Source organism: Nycticebus coucang, chromosome 3 (genome assembly GCF_027406575.1).
Source record: "Nycticebus coucang isolate mNycCou1 chromosome 3, mNycCou1.pri, whole genome shotgun sequence".
Classification (NCBI taxonomy): domain Eukaryota; kingdom Metazoa; phylum Chordata; class Mammalia; order Primates; family Lorisidae; genus Nycticebus; species Nycticebus coucang.
In genome coordinates, this window is record NC_069782.1 from 115928692 (window position 1) to 115951491 (window position 22800).

At 39.4% G+C, this 22800-nt stretch overlaps 1 protein-coding gene across 2 annotated transcripts in view; it reads right to left on the reverse strand.

Moving 5' to 3' along the window:
* PRKG1 (protein kinase cGMP-dependent 1) overlaps positions 1 to 22800 on the reverse strand; it is a 1327126-nt gene that overhangs the window by 1218845 nt on the left and 85481 nt on the right. The gene's annotated exons all lie outside the window — the stretch shown is intronic.

Consider the following 22800-nt stretch of genomic DNA (forward strand, 5'->3'; position numbering starts at 1 on the left):
GTCGATTTCCCTTAGACTGCCTCAAAAGGTAACTACACTGCCCAAACATAAGGTGACACCTTCTTAAACCAAAGTTCAGTGCTCCTGAGAAAACGCTGACCCGGGCCCTTATTTTCTCATTATCCATCTTCCCACTATGTCCAGGGACCCATCTCCATGAGAAGGATCTGTACCAAATCACTGGGCTCCCACTGCAGGCCACCTTGCCCCACCCACACTGGCTGGCCATGGCCTCTCTGCCCTTCATAACCCATTTCACAGTCTCTCCTACTCAGGACATCAGGGACACAGGCAAGCGGCAGGAATGGGTAAATGGAAGAACTCTTATATAGGTCCTCATTTAATTCTCCCATCTCTGCCATGAGATCAGGTCTGGACACATTTTATCGATATGGAAAATGAAGCACAGAGAATTTAAATAACATCCCCAAGAACATAGGACCATATAATGGTAGAGCCAGAATTCAAAGATAGTTGGGCCTTAGGAACCATTGTGCTTATATTAATAACCACTATGCACACTGTCTGTCCTAACAGTCTCTGAGAGGGATATTATTAGTGATATTTTGCAAAAGAAGTTGTTAATGTCAGATAGATAATAGTAATTCACCAGTGTACACATAACCTATAAGGAGCACAGTGAGAACTTGAACTTGTTTGCAGAGGACCCCAAAGCCCATCCCTTCCCACAATACTCCTTAGAAGGAAGGTTGGCTTTTTTCCAGCTAACATGGGATGGAGGAGATCTGGAGGAGGTAGCCTAAGACCCATCTCTCAGGACTCATGCCAGGATCAGAATTAAAACACGGCAAGTTAAGACATAAAAAGCTCTCAGGGAGAAGATGGTGGCCTTTGTCCCTTCCTGCCTGTGAACCTTTCAGAAGGCTGAATGCAGTACTCAACCCCTGATCTATGACCACCAAGCAGAGGGTGGTCTATATCAAAAGCTTCCTTCCAAACAAGGAGCGGCTTTGAAGGAGGGTGGGCATGGCCATGCTCAGGGGAAGAAAGAGAACTTTGAACAAAGTGAAAAACCCCTATAAAGGGGATAAAAGGTGAAAGTAAAAGGAAGCGGAGTTGAGAGTCAGTCTGCCAGTTAGCCACAAACTCTGACACCACCAGCCCTAAGATGTGGGGGGAAAGGGGGCTCAGGCTGCAGCCTGCATATTTTCCTCCAACAAGGGTCCTTGCCTCAGGAAAGTCATCGCTGGGATGGCCAACCAGCACAGTGTGTGCTCACGGCAGGATGTGAGTCAACCAGAACAGAACCAAATGATCTAGCATGCAGCGACAGCTGAAAATCCACTGAGGCTGAGAACTGACATTAGGGAAGACCTGCTACAGCTGTCAGAGGGAACAGCTGTGGAGCATGAGGTAGAGAGTCTGCACTGGGGCAGAGAGAATGGGGCAGCAGTCTAGACCCAAAGGAACCAGACAGGTTGATGGACTATGGATACTGGGGACAGGTAACCTCTTTGCCGTGTTGTATGTGTTGAAGGATATTTAGCAGCATCCCAAGCGTCTACCCTCCCCCTACTTGTGACAAATAAAATGCCTCCAGATCTTGCCAAGTGTCTTTAGGTGGCAAAGTCACTCCCAGTTGGGAGCTACTGGGCTAATGGAATGAAGGCTGAGGAGACCCAGCATCTGCGGGGTGCTTTCTATCTGCCAGGCACTTTTTACAGCCATGATCTTGTTTAATTCTTCTAGCAGAGATCTGAGATGGACACTGTTATTATCCCAGTTTTACGAATGGAGGGCCTAGGACACAGAGATGTCAAGCAACTTGGCTAAACTAACACAGCACCTAGTTGGCTGACCTGTGATTCCAACTGAGGTCTACTCCAGAGACCAGGCTCTTACTCGGCACACCGTGCTGCCTCTTATTTTATGGGTGTGAATTTGAAGCACAGAGAGGTAAGGGATGTGATCATGGGCAAAATCCAAATTTGAACTCAGGTTTTTCTGACTCTAGAGCCCAAGGATAGACCACCATGCCTCTCGGACTCCAGTTTCTGCAATACTGGTCAACTGGGCTACTGACCTAAAATAATCAGTGTGTGAGTACAGGCTCAGTCTTCAGTCCATGGGAGAGCACAGTCTGAGGTTAATTTCTGTCTTCAATGATTAGAGAGATGGAGGAAAAGGAACCAGGAGTTCATTACTCAAACCACTGGATCTGTTTAAAATCCCCACGTTCCCTTCTTTTGCCTTGCTTCTCTTTCCTTTTCCTTTCGACTCTCTCTCTCTTTCAAGCTGCTATGCCATAATTTTTATTTGCCTTTTAAAAGATCTACTACATTTATTAAATAATGTATTGCCAATTTCTAATTCTTACATAATGACTTCACACACATATCCTTTGTGGAAGTAGGTAACACATAAATCCAGGCATAAACAAATTATAAAAACCTCACAACTAAATAAAAACTTCAGTATCTCTAGAGGGGAAATGGTAAAAAATACATCTAAAGTTTTTGAGATCCTTTTAGTCTGCCAAAGCCTCAATTTCTTTTACCTGAATCACTTGCCTTTCATAAAATGAAGAATCCTGTTTCTACTTTAAATGGGAATTTCTCTAGTATGCTTCAAACTCTTGAGTTAACAAAACTTTATACCTATGAAGCTTGTTGAGAAGGTGTATAAATCTGTAAGGTGCTCAAGCAGACAGCAAGGTAATTTGCTTAGATTCAAAACGCAGTTCCCTGGGTATTGAGTGCCACACAGCTCTCATACACGAGTTTGTCTAAAAGAAGCAAAGTACACTGGCTGGCTGTTATCAAAGAATTCCCTTGAAATTGTGCTGAAAATAACTGAAATTGCAGTTAACTATAAGGTTTTCCTAAGTGAATAAGGCAAAAGCAAGATTGGGCTATTAATTTTAAATGGAATTGTTTATTTTACTCATAAAAGCAACTAAGAAAACAGGGAATTACAATACACTCTAGCTGGGCCCAAGTAAACAAAGCCGGGGGCATGAACCTGGGAGAGTGTGCATTACCAGCGCTTAGGTATTTGATTACAAAAATAGAGAGAGGCAAACTGTTTGACCAAAACATTTTGGGAGCTGATATAAGTCAGAAGCTATGCAACACTATGATTTCTGAGAATAATAGTTTGGAAACATGTAGAAAATACTATAGAAATCAGCCTTAAAATGAGAAAGCACAGAACCAGGTATTAAGAAACCTGGACTCAGGGCTGTGCCCCTTAGCAGGATGTCACTGTAGGCCACTAACTCTCTCTACCTCTTTGTCATTACTGTATACTGCAGGCAGTGATGGTCTTTCTTGACTTTCAGGGACAGCGCCGTAGGGTAAGAAGAGTAAGGGGTGTGGGTTCAGGCAGATGTGAGCTCACATTCAGATTTCATTTCTATACAGCACTGTGACATTGATCAAGGTGTTGAACCTCCATGCGCACCAAGAGTATCAAATGTTAACTGTGGACTAACACAGCTTTTGAAGATGAAAAATCCGAAATGTAAACGTTAGTTCCCTTTACGGCAGTTGTCTGCAACAAAGCACACCTAAGATCCTCACCCTGTACGCTGCACACCTGTGGAAAATCACTGCCTTAGATGGACTATAAGAACCATAGCTCTTATACATAAAATCAAAACTCAAAAACCAAAGTCTTACAAGTTTGCAGAGAACTTAGCAAAACCTGACCTGAATTGACCAGAAGGCTTTCTGTAGCTTTTACGTCCCCCATTGACGTAAATGTCTATATGTTTTGCTGAAGAGATGCAGATGTGTTTTCTCATCAAGTTCTTTCCTAGAACCCCAGGGGTGTTACGGAATCTATTCCACGTGAATCTTGCATGTTACCTTTCAAAAATATGAAAAAAAGATTTAGCTTCTAAAGCACATTGGAATCCAAAGGTTTCAGGTAAGAATTGGAAACCTAGATGATAGGCTTTAATTGTTTAGCATGTATTTCAAATTTTAGAATTTTTTATTGGTAGCTAAAAAAAAAAAAAAAAAAAAATTACCACTTTCATAAATAATTTGTACAAAATCAAAACATGGCAAACACTGAAATACTCCATTTCATTTTCCAATTGCTGATATTAAGCCCTTCCCTCAGTTGTGATGTTTATCTATCCCCAAGTACAGACTCAGTGCAAAGAACTGTTAGAAGCTAAGACATGTAAGAACCACGAGAGGGAAAAGAGTAGACAATAATTATGCTCCAAGAGTATTTTCTGTGCCCTTGCTTCTGTGCTGGTGCTCTATATTGAGGTGGAGACATGAACCCTGTCCCCCTGTAATCTACAAACTAGATCAGCACAGACAAATATTACTCATTGTTCACTGCACCCTCCCACGGGCCAGGCGTTGTTCTAGGATCTGGGGTTTGGATCAACAGAGGTGAATTTACACAGAGCTCCACAAACCAGGAAACAAATAATTTCAGGTAATAATATACCATAAAGAAACCAAGGTAAGGTAATGCAATAGAGAATGTATGGGATGAAAGTGGCTCTGTACACTTGTTCAGACAAGGTGTCTTTGAAGAGGTGTTATTGGAATGTGTACGTATGTGCATGTGTATATGAGTGTGTCATCTTTATATAAGTATATAAAAAATAAATATATAAAATGATAACTAACGAATGACTTAGTAAGTACCAAAAGAGGATGGGACCTACACGAATTCAAACCTATAGGTATCCCAAAATAGAAAGCATTCCTGACCAGTGTGGGCAGGGAAGGGCCTCCTGGAAGGGAAAGGCAGACCTTGGCGGAGCGGGTGGGGCATGCCCCACTGTAGCAGAGTGTAACAGAGACAGCTCCTAACTCTGGAGCTCAGCTCCACAGTTTGGGCGCAGGGATGCACTGCCTTCAACAGAGTCTATGGTATGGTCTGCCACCTTCAGTTCTAAATTTTCATCCTATATTCTTTCAGGGGTTATCAAATTTTAGGGCAAATCAGAATCACCTAGAGGGGTTATTAAAATAAAGATTGCTGGACGCAGCCCAGGGTTTCTGATTCAAGGAATTTGGAAGATATTTGAGAACATGCATTTCAAACAAGTTCCTGGGGGGAGCTCATGCTGCCAATCCAGGGCCCACACTTGAGAACCACGTGGTCTCCGTGTCTGTTATGTTCTGCCCACATTCTGCATTCTGTAAATAAAACAGGTGGAAAAGTATCAACTTGCAAAGTGATTTATGGCGTGTTTTTAAAACTTTTGTTGCATTGCATGTATTTTTCTGAAACTTACCTAAATATTCTGTATATGTGTACGTATACAGTATGTGTACCTCTCATATTTTGCATTCTTAATGACCTTGTACCTATATGTTTATTAAAAAAAAAAACTGGTGCCCACATACAATCATCCCTCACCTTTGCTCACTATTTCTTATTTAAATATGAAACTCCAAATTTGGTCAATGGAATTTAAGTTTTCCAACCACTTGTGTCCCTGGAGCTTGAATCTGCAGCATACTGCAAACCCATGGAATAGTTTATTGTCTCTGAGATCCCTTTTATCCATTCCCAGTGAATCCTCAAAGTCAGATTATTCTTTATTCTCTCGAACTGAAACTTCATTCCTAGTATCTGCACAGTAAGAAAGAAAGCGAACAGTGCCACCTCATTTCACTCCTGAATAAGCAACAGATTTGGCAGCATCCCCAGTTGGCTGTAACCCAGAAGCCTTTGCACCCGGCAGGATTGACTGGCATCAGAGCAAAGGCTTCTGGGGAGTGCAGCCGGCCAGGTAGCAAGCCAGGATCTTTAGTGAGACAAAGTGGAGTCAGTGGCAGCCACCTAAGTCAGAGTTATATCCCTCCGGGGCTGGGACCACATGCATTAAGGGCCATTTAGGCTGCTTCAGCCCCACGAGCACACTAGGATTCTTCCTTTAAAATGGTTTCTACAAGACTGGGCGCAGTGACTCACACCTGTAATCCTAGCACTTTGGGAAGCTGCGGCCGGTGGATTGCTCAAGCTCAGGAGTTCAAGACCTGCCTGAACAAGAGCAAGACCCCGTTCCTACAAAAAATAGCTGGGCATTGTGATGGGCACCTGTAGTCCCAGCTTACTTGAGGCAAAAGGATTGCTCGAGCCCAAGAGTTAGAGGTTGCTGTGAGCTGTGACACCATGGCACTCTACCGAGGGTGACAAATTGAGACTCTGTCCAAAATAAATTACCAATAAATAAATAAATAAATAAAATGGTTTCTACCCTAAAAAGACTTTTAATCAAAACCCTCCACTTTCTTCCTGAAATCTCCACCTGGGGCACATATAAAGAGCTGAAATTTCTCCCTTTCTCTCAAACCCTGTGAAGTCCTGTTGTCTTACTCTTCTCTCGTGTATGTTTGTCCATTCCTTGATTTCAGGATTCAGAGCTCATCTCTGTCCTTCCCTCCCTCATTTCACAAACAGCTCCCTGATTCATTCTATATTCACCTCAAGGGTTGGAGCCCAACTTTAACTTTTTGATTCTCTCTTCCTTTAATACTCCATGACAGAAGAAAAAGGCAAGTTGGGGGCAACTCCAGAGATATATCTTAGGGCTAAGAAAATGAAAAGATGTGGAAAGTTGTAGCAAGTATAAGTCATCGTTTCCTTACCACTGTATATCAAGACAAATAACTCTCAGTATAGCAGTCAACAGCATGGGCTTTAGATGCAGGCAGCATTGAGTGGTCTTGGGAAAATTACTTAACTTCTCTGAGTTTGCTTGATTGTTGTTGTCTCTAAAGCGGAGCAAATACTCTCCATCATTCAGAACTATTATAAAGAGGAGGGGGAAATGCTTCTTAATCCTCCTGCAGAATACCTAATGCAGTAAGTATTCTCTAAATGAGAGAATGACAACCTGCCGCCATTAGTTCCACTAATCTTAATCAAGTCATTACTACACTAACAACCAGATCTGGGTACAAAACTAAATTTTCCAACCAACAAAAATAGGTCAATTGAACTTTTCTAACAGTAAAGGGATTTAACGTTTAATGTAACAACAAATACCCTGGGTCCAAATACAACCTTAACATCACAAACTTCACTGAATAAACCACAAATTGACGTCACAAGTCATTCAAGTAAATTGATATTTGCAAAATAAGATGCCTGTTTATATGAAATGTGCAGAAATTTATAAAGATCAGTGACTTCCTGGGGCCGGGAGTAGAGCAAGGATTGACAGCAAGTGGGCCCCAGGTAATTTGGGGAGAAGGGGTGGTAATAAAAATGCTCTAAAATTGGATTGTGATGAGAGTTGCACAATTCTATAAATTTACTAAATATCCTTTTACTGTCCACATCTAGTGGGCAAATTTTGTGGTGTGTAAATTATACCTCAATAAAGCTGTTCAAAAATAATCTGTCTTTTTTGTATTACATGACACATTTCAAAATAAAGTAGTACTCTTATTTTTATTCCAAAGCTTTCCATTATCAGCTCATCATCGTGACTGTCAAGAATTCGTCCAAGAGCATTAATGTATTCCTCCACAGGCTAACAGGGTTGTTATCATTGCTTTTACCATGATCATATTGTTTTTGAAAAGACATCTTAAGATGCAATATCAAGGTCATTAACAGAAAGCATTTATATTTATAGGCTAAGATTATGTTCCGCATCTGATAGCTTCTCCGTCCAGACAACAAATATTCAAGTTGGGAATGAATGGTTTTCAAATAGAAATCCATTATCCATGAACAACTTCCACGCAAACATTTCAGGAAACAGAAAAGCCACTTAGCTTTAAATAATTTTTGATAGATTGAAATCAAATAATTAAAGCGGTCTTTAAAACTTTGCTTCACAGCAGTAATGCTGTAGTCTACATTTTACAATGGCTTTATGTGCTAAAATGAATGCTACAAAAATATTACTACAATTTCATCTGCACAGAATGACTACTAAATAGTCTTCCTGTCTTTAGAGTACAGGTCTCCCTTGAAATACTACAAGTGTTTTCACTACAATTTCTTGTAATATCATTTAACTACACAGCCCTCATTTCAAACTTAGCTGATCCATCCTTGACTTGTCCGTAGGGCTATGACTGCTCATTGAATGAAATAAATAACATTATTATGGAACTTCAAGTTTGCCTATGTTCAACTTTTCTTGCCCACAGTTAGCCCACACAGAAGTCACATGGGATTCTTGCTGTCACTCATTCTTCCTCTGAGTCATACCTGGCAAAGCCACTCTTGGTTGCCCTGGGCTCTGTTCCAGGACCTTGTCATTACTGAACCTGTCTTTCTATCTCATGCTTCTCAGTTTGGTTTGGCAATGTTCATAGCACTTCAATAATGGAAGTTGATTTATCAACAAAAATGATGATAGTAATAATAACTTCTAAAGCAGCCCTCTATCGAGCCCACAGCACTGTGTGAGGGACATAAAAACATTATTTCTAATCATGGCATATGTTACAATCCTCACATATAATGAGGAAATGGAAGCCCATACAGACTCAAAGTTACATACCTAGTTGATGGTAAAGTAGCAATTAAATTATAGCCCATGCTCTTATCCATTATACGTAGTATAAGCTGTGTTCTGAGCCCCTCTGTCTATAATTTCCATAAATGCACTGCTGAACCACAGTCTCAACATGATCTTATAAATGCATGAATGCCATACAGGGTGTGGGAAGTGGGATGAACTGATTCTAAGGACCAAGTGGATGGATTTACAGTCACCGAAGAACTACTGGATTTGGTTTATATTACCTTACCTCTTTGGACCTTAAGTTTCTCATTTGTATAATAGTGTTGAATCAGTCCCTTATTCACTCAGGTATTGTGAGGCACAAATGAAATCATACACACATTCATTTTTCTAGCCAATGAATACAACTTGTCATCAATCTTCACTCTTACCATAATACAAAATCTACAGTTGCATTGGTACCTAGGCCTTCTAGAAGATTAACCTCAAGATACTCAGAGAAGCATAGGATCAGATGACATGAAAAAGTTTATTATAGGATTCATTAGTCCCAGGTTCCATCCTGGAGAGCTAAGAGATAATATGCAAACAAAATCAGTCTTTAAATATTTCTTGTTTTTATTTTGACTACTGTTGAGGCAAATACTCAATTAAAAAGTATTTCATGGCTCAGCGCCTACAGGTCAGAAGCTAGGGCACCAGCCACATACAACAGAGCTGGTGAGTTCGAATCCAGCCCGGGCCTGCCAAACAACAATAACAAACTACAACCCAAAAATAAAAATAGCAGGGCATTGTGGCGTGCACCTGTAGTCCCAGCTACTTGGGAGGCTGAGACAAGAGAATCGCTTAAGCCCCTATGTTGCCCCACTCTACCAGAGGCAACACAGCGAGACCCTGTCTCAAAAATAAAAAATAAATAAAATAAAAAGGATTTCATCATGAGTTTAATGGTCTCTACCATCTCATAATATTAAGATGTATGAGAGGTTTTAGATAATCAAAATTAGTATGCCATTATCCTAAACCTAAAAGGATTTTGTGAGTGAAAATTTGTGGGTTTGTCTGCAAATGAAATTAAGAATTAGAGAAGATTCTCCTATAACCATTTCCATGAATCCATTTTATTTCCATTTTATTTCTTAGCAATCAACCCCATCTACTTTTCAAAGTTAATCAGTTTATAACATTTTGTGTTGCAGAGTTTGTGACTTCACTAGACGTTTGAGTTGGAGGACCAGCGCGTTTCCTCAGAAAGACACTTTACAATCACTTTTCCAGACTTCGTAATTCCAGATGTAAAAAACTGAAGTGTATTCATAGGCCAGGCAGATAACATAAACAAGGGTAATAGCTTAGGTGAAGACAGCACGGGGTGGTAGGAGCTGGGTAGGATTGTGGGGCACGGGCACATAAAGGCATGCAGAAGCCGTCAAATTCAAAAGTTTATAAAACACTTTTCTGGCCAAACCAAACCTGTCTAAAAGCTCTAGTGACATAGCTTTATAATTTTCCAAATTTTAAACATAAAGAAGGAAGTGCCCCAGTGCCAGAAACATTTACCTTGTCCTTCATTTGACAAAGAATTATTAGGCATCTGCGATATGCCAGCCTTCTGGCTCTAAAGATATAACAAGGAGCAAAAGAGACATTGGTCTTGTTTTCGTGGAATTTCCCATCTTTGGTGGAAAGTAGATGTTAATCAAATAAAGACCTAGATATAGGAATTCAAACTTTGATAAACATGACAAAGGGACATTACTCAGCATTACAAAGTTAACTACTAAGAATAAGTAATGTGACTCTCCCCCCAGGAGAGTCATTTCATTATTTTGAAAACAATAAGGCAGTGTCTTTTGTAACTTACACCCTACACCACAAATTTCAGGTATTAAATGATGTGAGTGGGGAGAAGATAACATCTAGTCAGGCCTCTCCTATAGTAGTTCCTTAATAAATAAATATTTGGGACTTGACTGACCAAGCAAATAAATAACTGAAAAGTCATCTAGCTTAACTTTTATTAATCACCAGAATTAAAAACCAGACAGCATTTGATAAACCTTCTAAAACTATTCAATAAAAGGCATCAGTGGGGCGGGGAAGAGTAAGGCAATGAATCATTGACGGATTGAAGGAAATGTTCCTTTAAAATGGAAATCTGATTCAGTAGGGACAAGCATAGGCTACTTAAAAATATTATTTATTTATTTATTTTTGCAGGTTTTGGCCGGGGCTGGGCCTGAACCCACCACCTCTGGCGTATGGGGCCGGCGCCCTACTCTGTTGAGCCACAGATGCCACCCGGCTACTTAAAAATATTAAACAAAAAAATGCAAATACAAGATGGGGAAAGCTTTCTAAGTATGAAACAGTAAAAAATGCTTTAAGCATGTATAGTTGCATTTGATAAAATGTTGACTATAACAGTGTTATATTGTTACAGTATGAAGAACTGTGATGATCCTGAGGTGTGCTGGGCTCTGGAGGGAACACATCCATGACCATCATGGGTTAGTGGGTATATAGTGTATAAAAAAGACCAAATAGCCTTTTCCTCGAAAATAAGACATCCTCCGAAAATAAGATCCACTTACAGGAAAGATAAGATGTCCCCTGAAAATAAGACCTAGCGCATCTTTGGGAGCACACCTTCGGGGAAACAGGGTAGCTATATAAAAGGGTCAAAACTACACAAGGGGCCTTTGTTAAAAAATAAATTGTTGGAACAAATAGCTAAACAATATAGCATATGGAGATTTAGCATGAGCTCTGGGGTCACACAAACCTAAATTTGAGTGCTTCAGCTCATTATCTTGGACAATTTGTTTAACTTTTCTGTTTCTTGTTTTCTCCATTTGGAAAAAAAAAAAAACAAAACAAAACAACTGGGATGATAACAATGCCCACTTTATCAGATCACTGGAAGAATTAAATGAGATGGCCTATGATGGTAAGACAAAGATTTTTAGTAATTATTGTAGGATATGTTTATTTCTAAATATTATCTTACAATGCAGGATAACATATCCTACATTATCATCATCACCATCATCATCATCACCATCAACAGTGGATCACAAAAGGCAAAGGCTAAAAAGTAAGAATAAACTTCATAAAGGATTTCTGCAGAGAAAAGAGAAATGGCTTCTACATCCAAGATTTTAAAAAAGGTGAGACTAGTCTGAGCGAGAGAAATTATTATTACGTTCTTCCCCTTCTTTTTTTTTTATTTTTTTTTATTAAATCATAGCTGTGTACATTAGTATGATCGTGGGGCACCATACACTTGCTTCATAGATCGTTTGACAGCAAAATAACTAAGAAAATATTCTTCCTCTGCTTGATGATAAAGCAATGGACTGAACTATAGAAAGAAGTATTGAAATCTACTAATGGTAGTCGAGGGGAAAAAAAAAAACACCTGTCATAGGCAATTTAAAAACTCACTAGGGAGGACTCACCTAGATATTATCTAATAACTCCAAGTCAGTCTAGCAGAGAATCCCACTCTTGAAAAGACAAATAAATGTTTACTTGAGTCATTTTCCATCTATCACTCTGACAGTAACCCCTGGCAATCCAGAAGATGGAGCACTGCTCTTGTATGATGGATTATTTACATGACACAGGACTTTAGAAACAGCATCAAAAGATAAGGCAAACCACAGAAGGGAAAGGGTCACCAGGGAAGGGTCGCCTGCGCTATGATGAACAGTGACTCCATTGTATACTTCAGGATGAGGAGGCTAGCAATGCGTTTGTTCAATATTATTCTCTTGTCTGTCCTCCAAATTTGATCTTCGCTATAATACTTCAATATTGGCTCTTTTGATGTCTTCATTACTGAGGTATAGAAGTTGCTTATAATAATCATGATGACATTATAAATGGAATATAACTTTTGATAGAAATAATAGAATACTTTCCAAATACTCGAATTTTATGAAATAATTTCTTGCAATTATTCATGAACATGTAAATAAATACTCAACTACATACATATATACACACCCATACTACACACACACACACACACACACAATGCTTTTAAGTGCTTGGATTCTCCATTTCTGGAAGTTTTTTCTTTGATTGTTGTTACAGGAAAGGGCATGGACCATACTCGTTTAGCTGTTACCTATCAAAAAGAAAACACTTTTTTTTTTTTAGGATAGGCATTTCCCACCAAAAGTTCAAAAGGAGAGAAAAACAAGTATGTGAATAATGTTAATGTCTTAAGCAAAGTAACAAAAAGGCACAGTCTAGATAAATTCATGATGTAAAAAGGTATCAAGTTAATAAAAGGTGGCCCATTCACAGTGAGCTTGTCATTATGTTTGTTTGCCATTCCTTTCCAGGAGGACTGTTTCAAAGTAACATCCATTTAGTTGTATGCCATTCAGGACCACACAAACAAGGAATTGTTTAGTTCCTATTTCCTTCTTCTTTATTTTTTCAACAAGAGAGTACAGGTCTCCATACTAAACAATGCTAAAACGTCTGGAAGGCAGAATCAAACAAGTTATATTTTGTGTCATATTTTCCCTTTATGAAAAACAAAAAAATCTGAAGCGAAATTTTGATGGAGAGAAAAAGACTCTTTGCTCACCAAGGTTAAAGCTATTGAAGAAAATGTCATAGCAGAGTTTCTTTCACATTATTTCTAAAGCTTTTCAGATCACTAACAAGAAGCACAGCTCATACAAATGTATGATGAAGTTCAGCATTACATTTTTATAAAGCTAAGTATTAAATGAATGACTAGAAAGTTTGAGCAACTTTTCATTTTGCGCTATACCATATGCTATGGGGGAAAAAAGATTTCCCTCTGACAATTCAGAACTGAAAAAGTTCTATTAAGTAAAATCCATTTGCTCAAAATAAAAAGGAACTCACTGAATGGATCTCCCAGACAAAATACTACTTCTACTTATGTAGTGTATTGGGGCTAACTTTTCTAAGCTTTGGTTATTTGTAGACAGTTCAAACTAAGAGGGAACAATTACCTAGAATGAAGACCAATGCTCACGTAAGGCTCCACAGCTCGCAGTGCCTGCAGTGTGCATGCCAGGGTTCATTCCAAAGCATACTTTCTTATTTCTCTCCACCCAGTCACATACTGACTTGCCATCACAGGCTTAGCCTGTGATGGTACCTGTCGCTTTCAGATGTTTAATACTCCTTTGTGAAGGATATGCTGACACCTTATCAAACCAGCACAGATCTAATCTAAGGTCATCTTCTCCGACCTGCTGTAATACGAGATGTGGTACTCAGTCACCAGTGATTTAGGCCACCAGTGGATTATGAAGAAGGAAGTGTGGAGTTATGCTTCCTTTCACGGTGTATTTGCCAGCCGCCTGCAGGTGTAGTCGCATATGACCAACTCTGTAACAATAAATCTGGAGGGGCAAAACTCAGAATTCCTGTTTTTCTTTTTTTATCATGACAATTCTTTTCTTCTTTCCTCTCATTTCAGACTTAGAAGAACCGTCAAAACCATAATTTATTAGGAAACTGGACCATTAAGATAATGTAGAGTATATCCAGAAAAGAAGATGTTTTTCTGCTGGATTATCTCATTATTCCTAGGCCTAGCTCTGGTGAAAGCTTGATATTACCATAATACAATTGTTTCAGAAAATAGTACAAGTATTTTGCTTAACTAGAGTGTATTTGTCATCACTGACATTCAATACAATTAACCAAATTAAACTGACTGGCTGATACTATCATTAGTCATGTTCACAGAAGTAAAGTGCTATTTCCTAAGAGCAGGTATGCCCTAAAAGTGAGATCTACTTAGGTATGCTTCAGCTGGCCCTAAGTTAAACCCACCTCTAAATAGAAGTTAATACAATTACACACATCTTAAAGCAAATCCAATGAAGCTTAATTTGCGTTTATGATCTTTACACAGGCAACAATAATTCACATTATTTTTGATGCAGGTTAAAGTGTACGTTGGCACTAAATTGTCACTAACTTCTTTTTCTATGCTAAGTCCCATCCTTTAATATCTTAGAATAAAAGAATCCAGAGATACAGGCATGTTCCAAGTATTCCACCACCAGCAATTCCCCGTCATTCTGCTTCTAACTGCTAAGCCATAATGAGGGAACACATGCTTTTGGTCATGTTCTGTATTGTTGCTAATTCCTCTTATCCCTCTCATTTAGGTCCAATAACTAAATGAACTACATGAAGCTGGATTCATAATGAAAGTGTTTACTTTACTTATAATTAACTTCCTTGCATAATTAATGTCTCCAATCCTCTGGGCAGCCTTATTACCTCTCCTCTGCCTTAACGTGCTGTCAGCGGAATACATTTTCATATTTTAGAAGGAGGGAAAAAGAGACAAGAAAGCTCCTCCCTGACTCCACTTCTATGATCACTTTTGCCAGAAAGTATTTGCAATTATATTAGCTACTTTCATTGCTACTATAAAGTGCTGTATTAGCTGATCTTCACCTAAAATGATAATGATCAATTACAAATGTAAACAGCTCCTATCAGAGACCATTGGGAACACCTTCAGGAGTTTTTTAACAATTATATTAGAAGAAAGAGGGCAAGAAAGAGACAGAAGAGCTGGCAATAGGGGGAGCAGTGAGGTCTGAAACACAGGGTTTAGGAATTCTCATGTCTGGGAGGGACACACCAAGATCTGTCACTGCAGGTATCATTCATCTCCGACCCCTCACCTGCCAGCAATGCCCAGATTTATCCACTTAAACCAAACAGTTTGGAAGGGGGGCTGAGAAGTTGATATGTTAGCTCTGCTTTTCCTAAAGCCTTGGAAAGTACTCCTCAGCCTGAGCTCAGGCTGTTTGCCTTAAAAGGATAAAATATCTGTAGGGGGAAAAAAAACTGTCGAGCTGGCTGCAGAGATATCACATACCAGAAGGAGAGGCGCTACAAGCCCAGTGCTGCTCTTCCAAGAGGAGCTCATCGTTGTTTCACCTTCGTTAACTGAACATTGGGTAGCAGTAGGTGGGACCCAAGCAAGCAGTCTGACTGGCTAATGAGGCAGGTGCCCTCAGTGAGAACAGAAAGCAGATGTGGGGTGGTGGCTGATCCTAATGTGTGTCATCTTTGGACAGCAGCCAGGACTCCGAGCTGCCAGGAGAGGGGAAACATAGTTAACCGCTGAGCAGAGTCACCACCACTTTGTGTGTTCCAGGTCCATAGCAGGTAACCCCCATGATCACAGTGGGACTGACAGGTCCAGATGTTTATGGGGGCTGGGAAGCTGCTTTGCTCCCTGGCAAGTGTGGGATTTCCGTTGGGCAAAAGAAAACAAGCAAGATGCTTCCCCCGAGAAGGAGAATTTAAGTAATCTGTAACAATCAACATTTAATAGGCTATCATTGAGGTTCTCAGCCCTGAATGTATATTAGAATCACCTTGGGAGCTAAAATAATATGCTCATGCCTTTTGTCACCCCAGAGAAATGAACCTGGAGTCTCTGGAGGCAGTAACTCCAGCAAAGGTATTTGTTAAAGCTCCCTGGATGGTTCTAATATACAGCTGGAGCTGAGAACTAATGAAGTAGGTAGGGTAATGGTTACTTATTTGGGAGAATAAAAATAAAATTTTGCCTGAATATAATTTGGTTAAAAGTCATTACTGCTTTTGCAAGCTCCTAGTGATGAAAAGTTTTAGCCAATAGCGGCATTTAGCTCTTTGAATGAAAATGTATCCTGGCCTTTGGTTTAATATCTCTCTCACACACACACACACACGCACACGCACATGCACGCACACGCACACACACGCACGCGCGCTCTTGCATACACACCCTGCCATCTTTCTATCAGAGTGATTCCCTAATTTTGCTGCACATTGTAGTTACCTGGAAAATCATTTAAAAACACTGATACCTTGCTTCCACTCCCAAATGCTCTGATTTTACTTGTTTGGGGTAAAACCCAGGCATCAGATTCTTTTTTTTTAAGTTCCCCAGGTGGTTCCAATGCACAGCAAATTTTGAGAAGCTTTGTCCTATCTTCTTCCACTTTCCCAAAGTAATTCTGCTTCCTATTTAATTATTGGTGCACAGATACTCCTTCGAGAATAGCCTCTCTGTTATTTATTAAGTTTTCCTGCAACTGCCTAATCCTCACCCTCTTTTGGGAAGCAGGACAGGCAGAAAAAGGCTCAGAGCTCAAATTCAGGTTCAGCCTTTTACTAAGGGTGTGTCCTTGGGCAAGTCGCTCAGCTTTTCTGAGCCTCCGCGTTCTGTTTCTTATGCTTGTGAATGGGCATATTTCAGAATCTCTGTCCCAGTGCTGTTTGAATGGTGAAAGGTAGGATCCACATCAATCACAGGAGCAACACCTGGCACAGAGTCAGTGCTCCATAAATGTTAGCCGTTCTTATCATGATGGACAGTACAATTCTTGACCCATTAATTCAGAACAGTGATGCGCCGACCTGCTGCCCTCATTCTTTCCTTTGCACTGTGAACTGAACGAAAATCTCAGATTAAGAGATGTTGCAAAGGGACAGTCTGAAGCCTTCAAAACAAGCGTTGGTCTAAGAGAAACATTTTCACTGCTGCTCCGAGGAGGCAAGCCTTCCACACACTCCACTCTGCGTGTCTCCTCTCTGTGACTGTCTTATCCACACGGGACCATCCTACTTGCAAATTCTGTTCCAGGCTTACCACCTATCTATTCCCCCACAAAACCTATTACTCCTTTCCAGCTTCCCAGAGCTTTAACAAAATTCGTCTTGTTTTGCCCCTTCCTGTCCTCCCCCCATACACACGTCTTCACCTCCACTCTCCTGTTTTTATTCTCATATTAATAACTATAATTATAAAACCCATTCAGAAACTAGAGACTTCTGGGAGTGTACTATTCGTCCCACCTTGTGTTAAAACATCTGTTTTGTGTAGCTACAGTTTGGGTGCTATTGTTTACATTTGCATGACAGTTTGGGAAGGAGGACATTCCTCTGCTCTTACGAACAAAATTATACTTAGAGAGTTCAAACAGGCTGCATATACTTAACTTCTCACAAAATAAATCTTAAGGAGATGCTGAGAAGCACAGTCATTATTGAAGATGGTGGAGGAAGGAGAGCTGGTGGCAGAAGGCTGGGTGCGAGGAAGGGCTGTCAGGGAAGGGGTGGCAAACAGCACCAGCTCAACAATTCAAGACTGGGATTCAAAATGCCACAGATGTGACTGCATAATAAGCTGTTGAGCATACTGGTAAACGCTGCTTTCAACATGTGCTTATTTATTATATTGTCTTGTGTTCTCTGAGCTTGGAAGGTTCAAGTCAGAGGTTCTGGAATGCCAGCTAGCAACAGGCCCAGTTCCTTGGGATGGGCAGGAGCACCTATGGTGGAGATGACAGAAAGAGCAGCTGCCTGGTATTCGGATATGGTTGCTAGGATACCATGAAGACCCTCCATCGCTAGGCAGACAGGGGAAAAAAATGTGTTCATATGCTTTATAACCTGCAAACAGCAACAACGGGAACACTGTCTGCATTCCTCTACCTTTCCCATTAGGAATCCAAACCCAACTCTTTGGTGAAATAACATGTAACAGGAGCTTGGAAAAGTGGCCCAGTAGAGCAAGGAAGCCGGTCGTCTATATTGTCAGGCAGTCTCTAGAGCTATTCTATTTAAGGGCTCGTCAGTACTGTCATTATAAACCCCATTTTAAGGGCATACAACTAACTGTGCTTCAAAACACCCTAACAGGGTCTTAGCAACCTGGTCTCACACATTTTTACTTTTTTTTTTTTCCAGTTTTTGGCCTAGGCTGGGTTTGAAACCGCCACGTCCAGTATATGGGGCGGGCACCCTACTCACCGAGCCACAGGTGCCACCCGGTCTCACACATTTTTATAAAGGCTTCCATGACTTCAACTTTATTGCACAGACTGGAATGTCAAATTAACGATCAAACTTAAATTAGAAACTCTATTAGAATAATGTTAGGTCATAATTTAACTCCTCCACTAGAAGCAAACAAATCACACACACACACACACACACACACATACACACACACACACGAAAGATGAATCTCCAAAACCAACCTCAGGTTTCATTCTCATCTATGTCCAGTTTGCCTAAGTATGGAGAGGAAACTGCACTGCTAGTCTGTGGCAGAAAAGTAGATTATTTTCAACAGAACATTTTTGAAGTTAGTGGAAAAAGCAACTTGGTGTCTTTAAGGTTGGAGCTTGGTTTCTTTAAGAGTTTTAATCATTTGTGGCTTGCTCAAATGAAATACTCTTATCCAATTCGTGTAGTTATGACTATGGCCAGGACTGTGCTGGTGGGTATTAAGAGGGCTGAATTGACATTCTGAGATTCAGAACTTTACTAGTGGGTAAAATCAACCCTCGGTGTAAAACACACATACAAATAATCCTTGATTATTCTCAGAGCAAGCAGAATGTCCTCTCCCCTACTTTAGAAATGCATGTAAAGACTCTTCTTGCTGGCCTAAACTTGCTTTTTGTCAATTCCCTCTGTGGTCTCTAATACAGCCACTAGTTTCTCCCAATCCCCAGACATGCTCTGTTCTCTTTTTCTGTATTGTCTCTTAGCTCATCTGTCTCTCCTCTCCCCTTTTCATCTCATTTCCATTCAACTAAATCAGGGCCATCCTTCAAATACTTTAAATACTTCCACAGCCACAAGAGTTTCAGATACCATAAAATTAAATGGGCTTGATATCATTTTGCCAACTGTCTTAATTATTCCTCTGGGACATAGCTTACTCTGCTTCCTAGACTATTGACTAGTGTAGCAATGTCACCCCTTATTAACTCCTTAAGGGCACAACCTACATATCTTTCACCTCTAAGGCCTTAAAATATTTTTGTGCATGGCAAAAGTACTGAACTGAGTTGTAGGGCACATTAGGAGTTTAATTTCTACAAAGAATCTATGTTTTATTAATAAGAGCATACCAATCTCTGATTATTCTAGAATTCTCTCAAATTTCTACAGAATTTAACAGACAGCCTTTAGGAAGATTCTATTTCTCTTGAGCTATATTAGTGTCAAGGTTTACAAAGATCATAAAAGATCTCTCTAAAATTAATGCCTCCTTAAAAATGAGAAACTATGTCTCCTTTTATCTTCAGCTCTTGGAAGGTACTTCACAATCAAAAAGTAAAACAGAGCAGAATATGTTGTAATTCACTGAAACTCAGCTACTCCTAGGATGAGAATAAAAGTTTAAGATTAATACAGAGACTCTAACAACTTTCAGTAACTTAAATCTGTGTAATACATCTGAAATGACACAGAACCCTGACAGCAAAATGAAAAAGACCCGGGAATACTTTCAGTAGGTAAAAAGCTTTAGATCAAAATATCCGAAACTGGATATTGTAACTTACTATGGAGTCAATTTTCAGAAATAAAATGTCATGAAATAAAATTACTTTGAAAGTCCGTAAGGCCTATTCTATATATACAACTAACAGGCAATCTGATATTATACAATAGATCATTGGGCTTTCTTTTTTCATTTTTTAGGGTTTATTTGCTCAATTTATTTCAAAATATACAGTCTAGTAGTTTTACATTCTTAAGTAGTTATTTGGTAGCAGATGAATATAGATTCTAATTTCCTACATCAGTTCTTTGTCTCACATTCATAACATAAGAAGGGGTTAAGGACTTTAGCTATACAGACTGTGAAAAAGACTAACAAAAACACTCCTCCCACCTCATAGCTGCAGGCAGAGTACACTGGTTCTAGGCTGGAATCTGACAGAGGTTTCCCTCCAGTTCTCACCTTCAAGGGAAAATTCCAAAACAAACATGTGAAGGTGATTAAAGTTATTCAGTAGTTTATATTTTACACTATTTTTAAAGGATCAAAATCACTAAGAAAACAATTTTTTTAAAAAATTATTATAATCCTCAGAAGGTAACCTCAGGAAGCAAAACTAGATGAGCATATTTGCATACATCAAATAATTGAACAGAACATTAGTGGGAAAGTTACCTATATCTAAGAAAAAAGAGATCATAACTTATATGAACTTGAAAGTAATTTTAGTCTGTGTAGTTAGTTTTGTTTTAACTTGAACTCAGAATAATCCATGTGTAAGTTAAAGAAAGATGGCTAAATTGAAGTTGCCGTAAAGATGAACTATAAAAATATAAACACTTGTTGCCAATAAGACTGTCTACTCAAATTATTCATAGTGAAATACATTGAAATGCAAGCATGTTTTCTTTGGTTTGGCAAGTTTTCTTAATTCTTTGTGGAACTATCTTGTACAACCATCCAAATGACCTAAGATATAATTATTTTGCATACAATATACTTCTTTTTTCCCATAAAGGTACACATTCTACTACTCAAGCCAATTTTATTCTAGTTTTCTTTATGTAAGTGTGAAAAAAGAACAGATGTTTTTCCAAAAATATTTAAGCTTAGAAGACATTCTATCATTTTCTTCAATAAAATTCTTCAGAATCACCAAATCCATCATGGCAATACCTGAATAGCTGATATCTTTAAAACACAAGTTATTAAATAAATATCAGCACACAGAACATTGTTCAATAAAGAAAATGTTTATTGTAATGGATGCTGTAAATTATTTGCCACACTAATTTCATTTTCCACTGTGAACTTTTCTTTTTAACCTAGTTATTCCACATATCAAGCACTGAGAAGTTTCTAAAACTTACCACATTGCAGAGTTCATTCTCTACTGACTGGGTTCCTTCAGACCTTCTCTGATAGAATGTTTAACTGGAGTTATCAGCTGGCTTGATCATGCTTCATTATGAAACCTATTAAAATGGTCTTTTCACATAAATGGAGTTTGCTCTGGCACTCCAAAGTCCTGCAGACACTAAAATGACATCGTATGGAATGCTTAACGACGCAGGGAGCTGTCTTTAAGTTATTTTTTCATTATGCAAAACTTGGCCCAGGAGAGATGGTCATGTACCTTGTTAGCTGAAACAGGCAAGCATGTCAGGACTGCAAATTAATTTACCAGGGAAAGTTGAAGTTGATTCAGATCACTCAGGTTTCTAAGGCAGATCTAAGTCTGCTGAACTATTAAGGCAACTTGGTAAATCAGAATCTCAGGAATGTTTATCCTTATTGTCTCTCCTCCACTCCCTCACAGAATACAAACTCCTCCTTAGGCGCCACCTGCATGAGGAACAGCAAATGTCCCAATGGGAATAACTGTCCCAATGGGGATAGGTATAACTCCAAGTTTTCAAAAGTATAACTAGTTTATGCTCATGAACCCCACAAAATCCAATGAATATAAATAAAGGTAACCAAGTACGTATTTACTCTTTCTCCTTATATTAATTCCTTGTCCTTATGAAGCAAAGCCTTTCAAGAGACCCTGTATTATTATGTAACACGTGTCATTCAGACAATGCGATGTAGTTAAGAGTAGCAAAATCTTTGATTTGATCAATTATGTCATTCTCTACTAATTAGAAACGCCATTCATTTGAGTGCTCTCCCCTCATTCTGTGTTAACCTCCAGTTCCTGCTTCTTACCCTCCATATGGATTCTGAGTTGAGGGTTGTATAACAAGTTTCATTCAATTTTCCCCATCCAAGTTACGAAGCCCACTAACATCAGAACTACAGAGTTCTCTGAAATGCTAGAACAATGCACCAGAGTGGTTGCCTTAGAAGCCCGGAGTAAGCAAACAACGTGTCCACACGTTGTAAATAGGGTTAAGTGTATTCATCTATATTTGACCCTGGAAACATACAACCCTCTTGGGAGATGGAGCTGCTCCATTAGTAATGTTATACGAATTCCTTAAGGAAAATAAGCAATCTTTTCCCTCAGATGTTATGGAAAAATATTTTTAAAAAATCAACAGACTAGGCTTCCATTTATGGATTGTAAATGTCATCCGACTCAGGAAATCAAAAATGCTTCCCTTTTATATGCGTATTTGCTTATTTCTTACACTTTGATAATGACAGAACCTCAGGTTTGAAAGGTACCAGCGTGAAGCACTAGCAGGTAGAGAAATTCCGGAGAGCCACAAAAGCGTGGAAAGTGAGGGAGCTATCAGACGCATTTCATTTCAAGTCTGATGAGCCTGCATTTAGGATTTTTCCGGCTGGGCTGGTTTGAAAGGGGTTTGGGGAGACGGGGGCTTTTTATTCCTCCTGTAACACTCACACACACAGTCGGACACACACCTGGGGCGCAAACTCTACGCACACTAGGTGGCATATATGACTGTGTATGTGTATTTAAAAATAATACCTTGACGTCTGACAAAGACACGCAGGCAACGTATGTGCAGTGTGAGTCTGGCTCTGAGAAACGTGCACAGCCCCGCAAGAAGTACCCGTTCCAATGAAACATTTCTGCGGA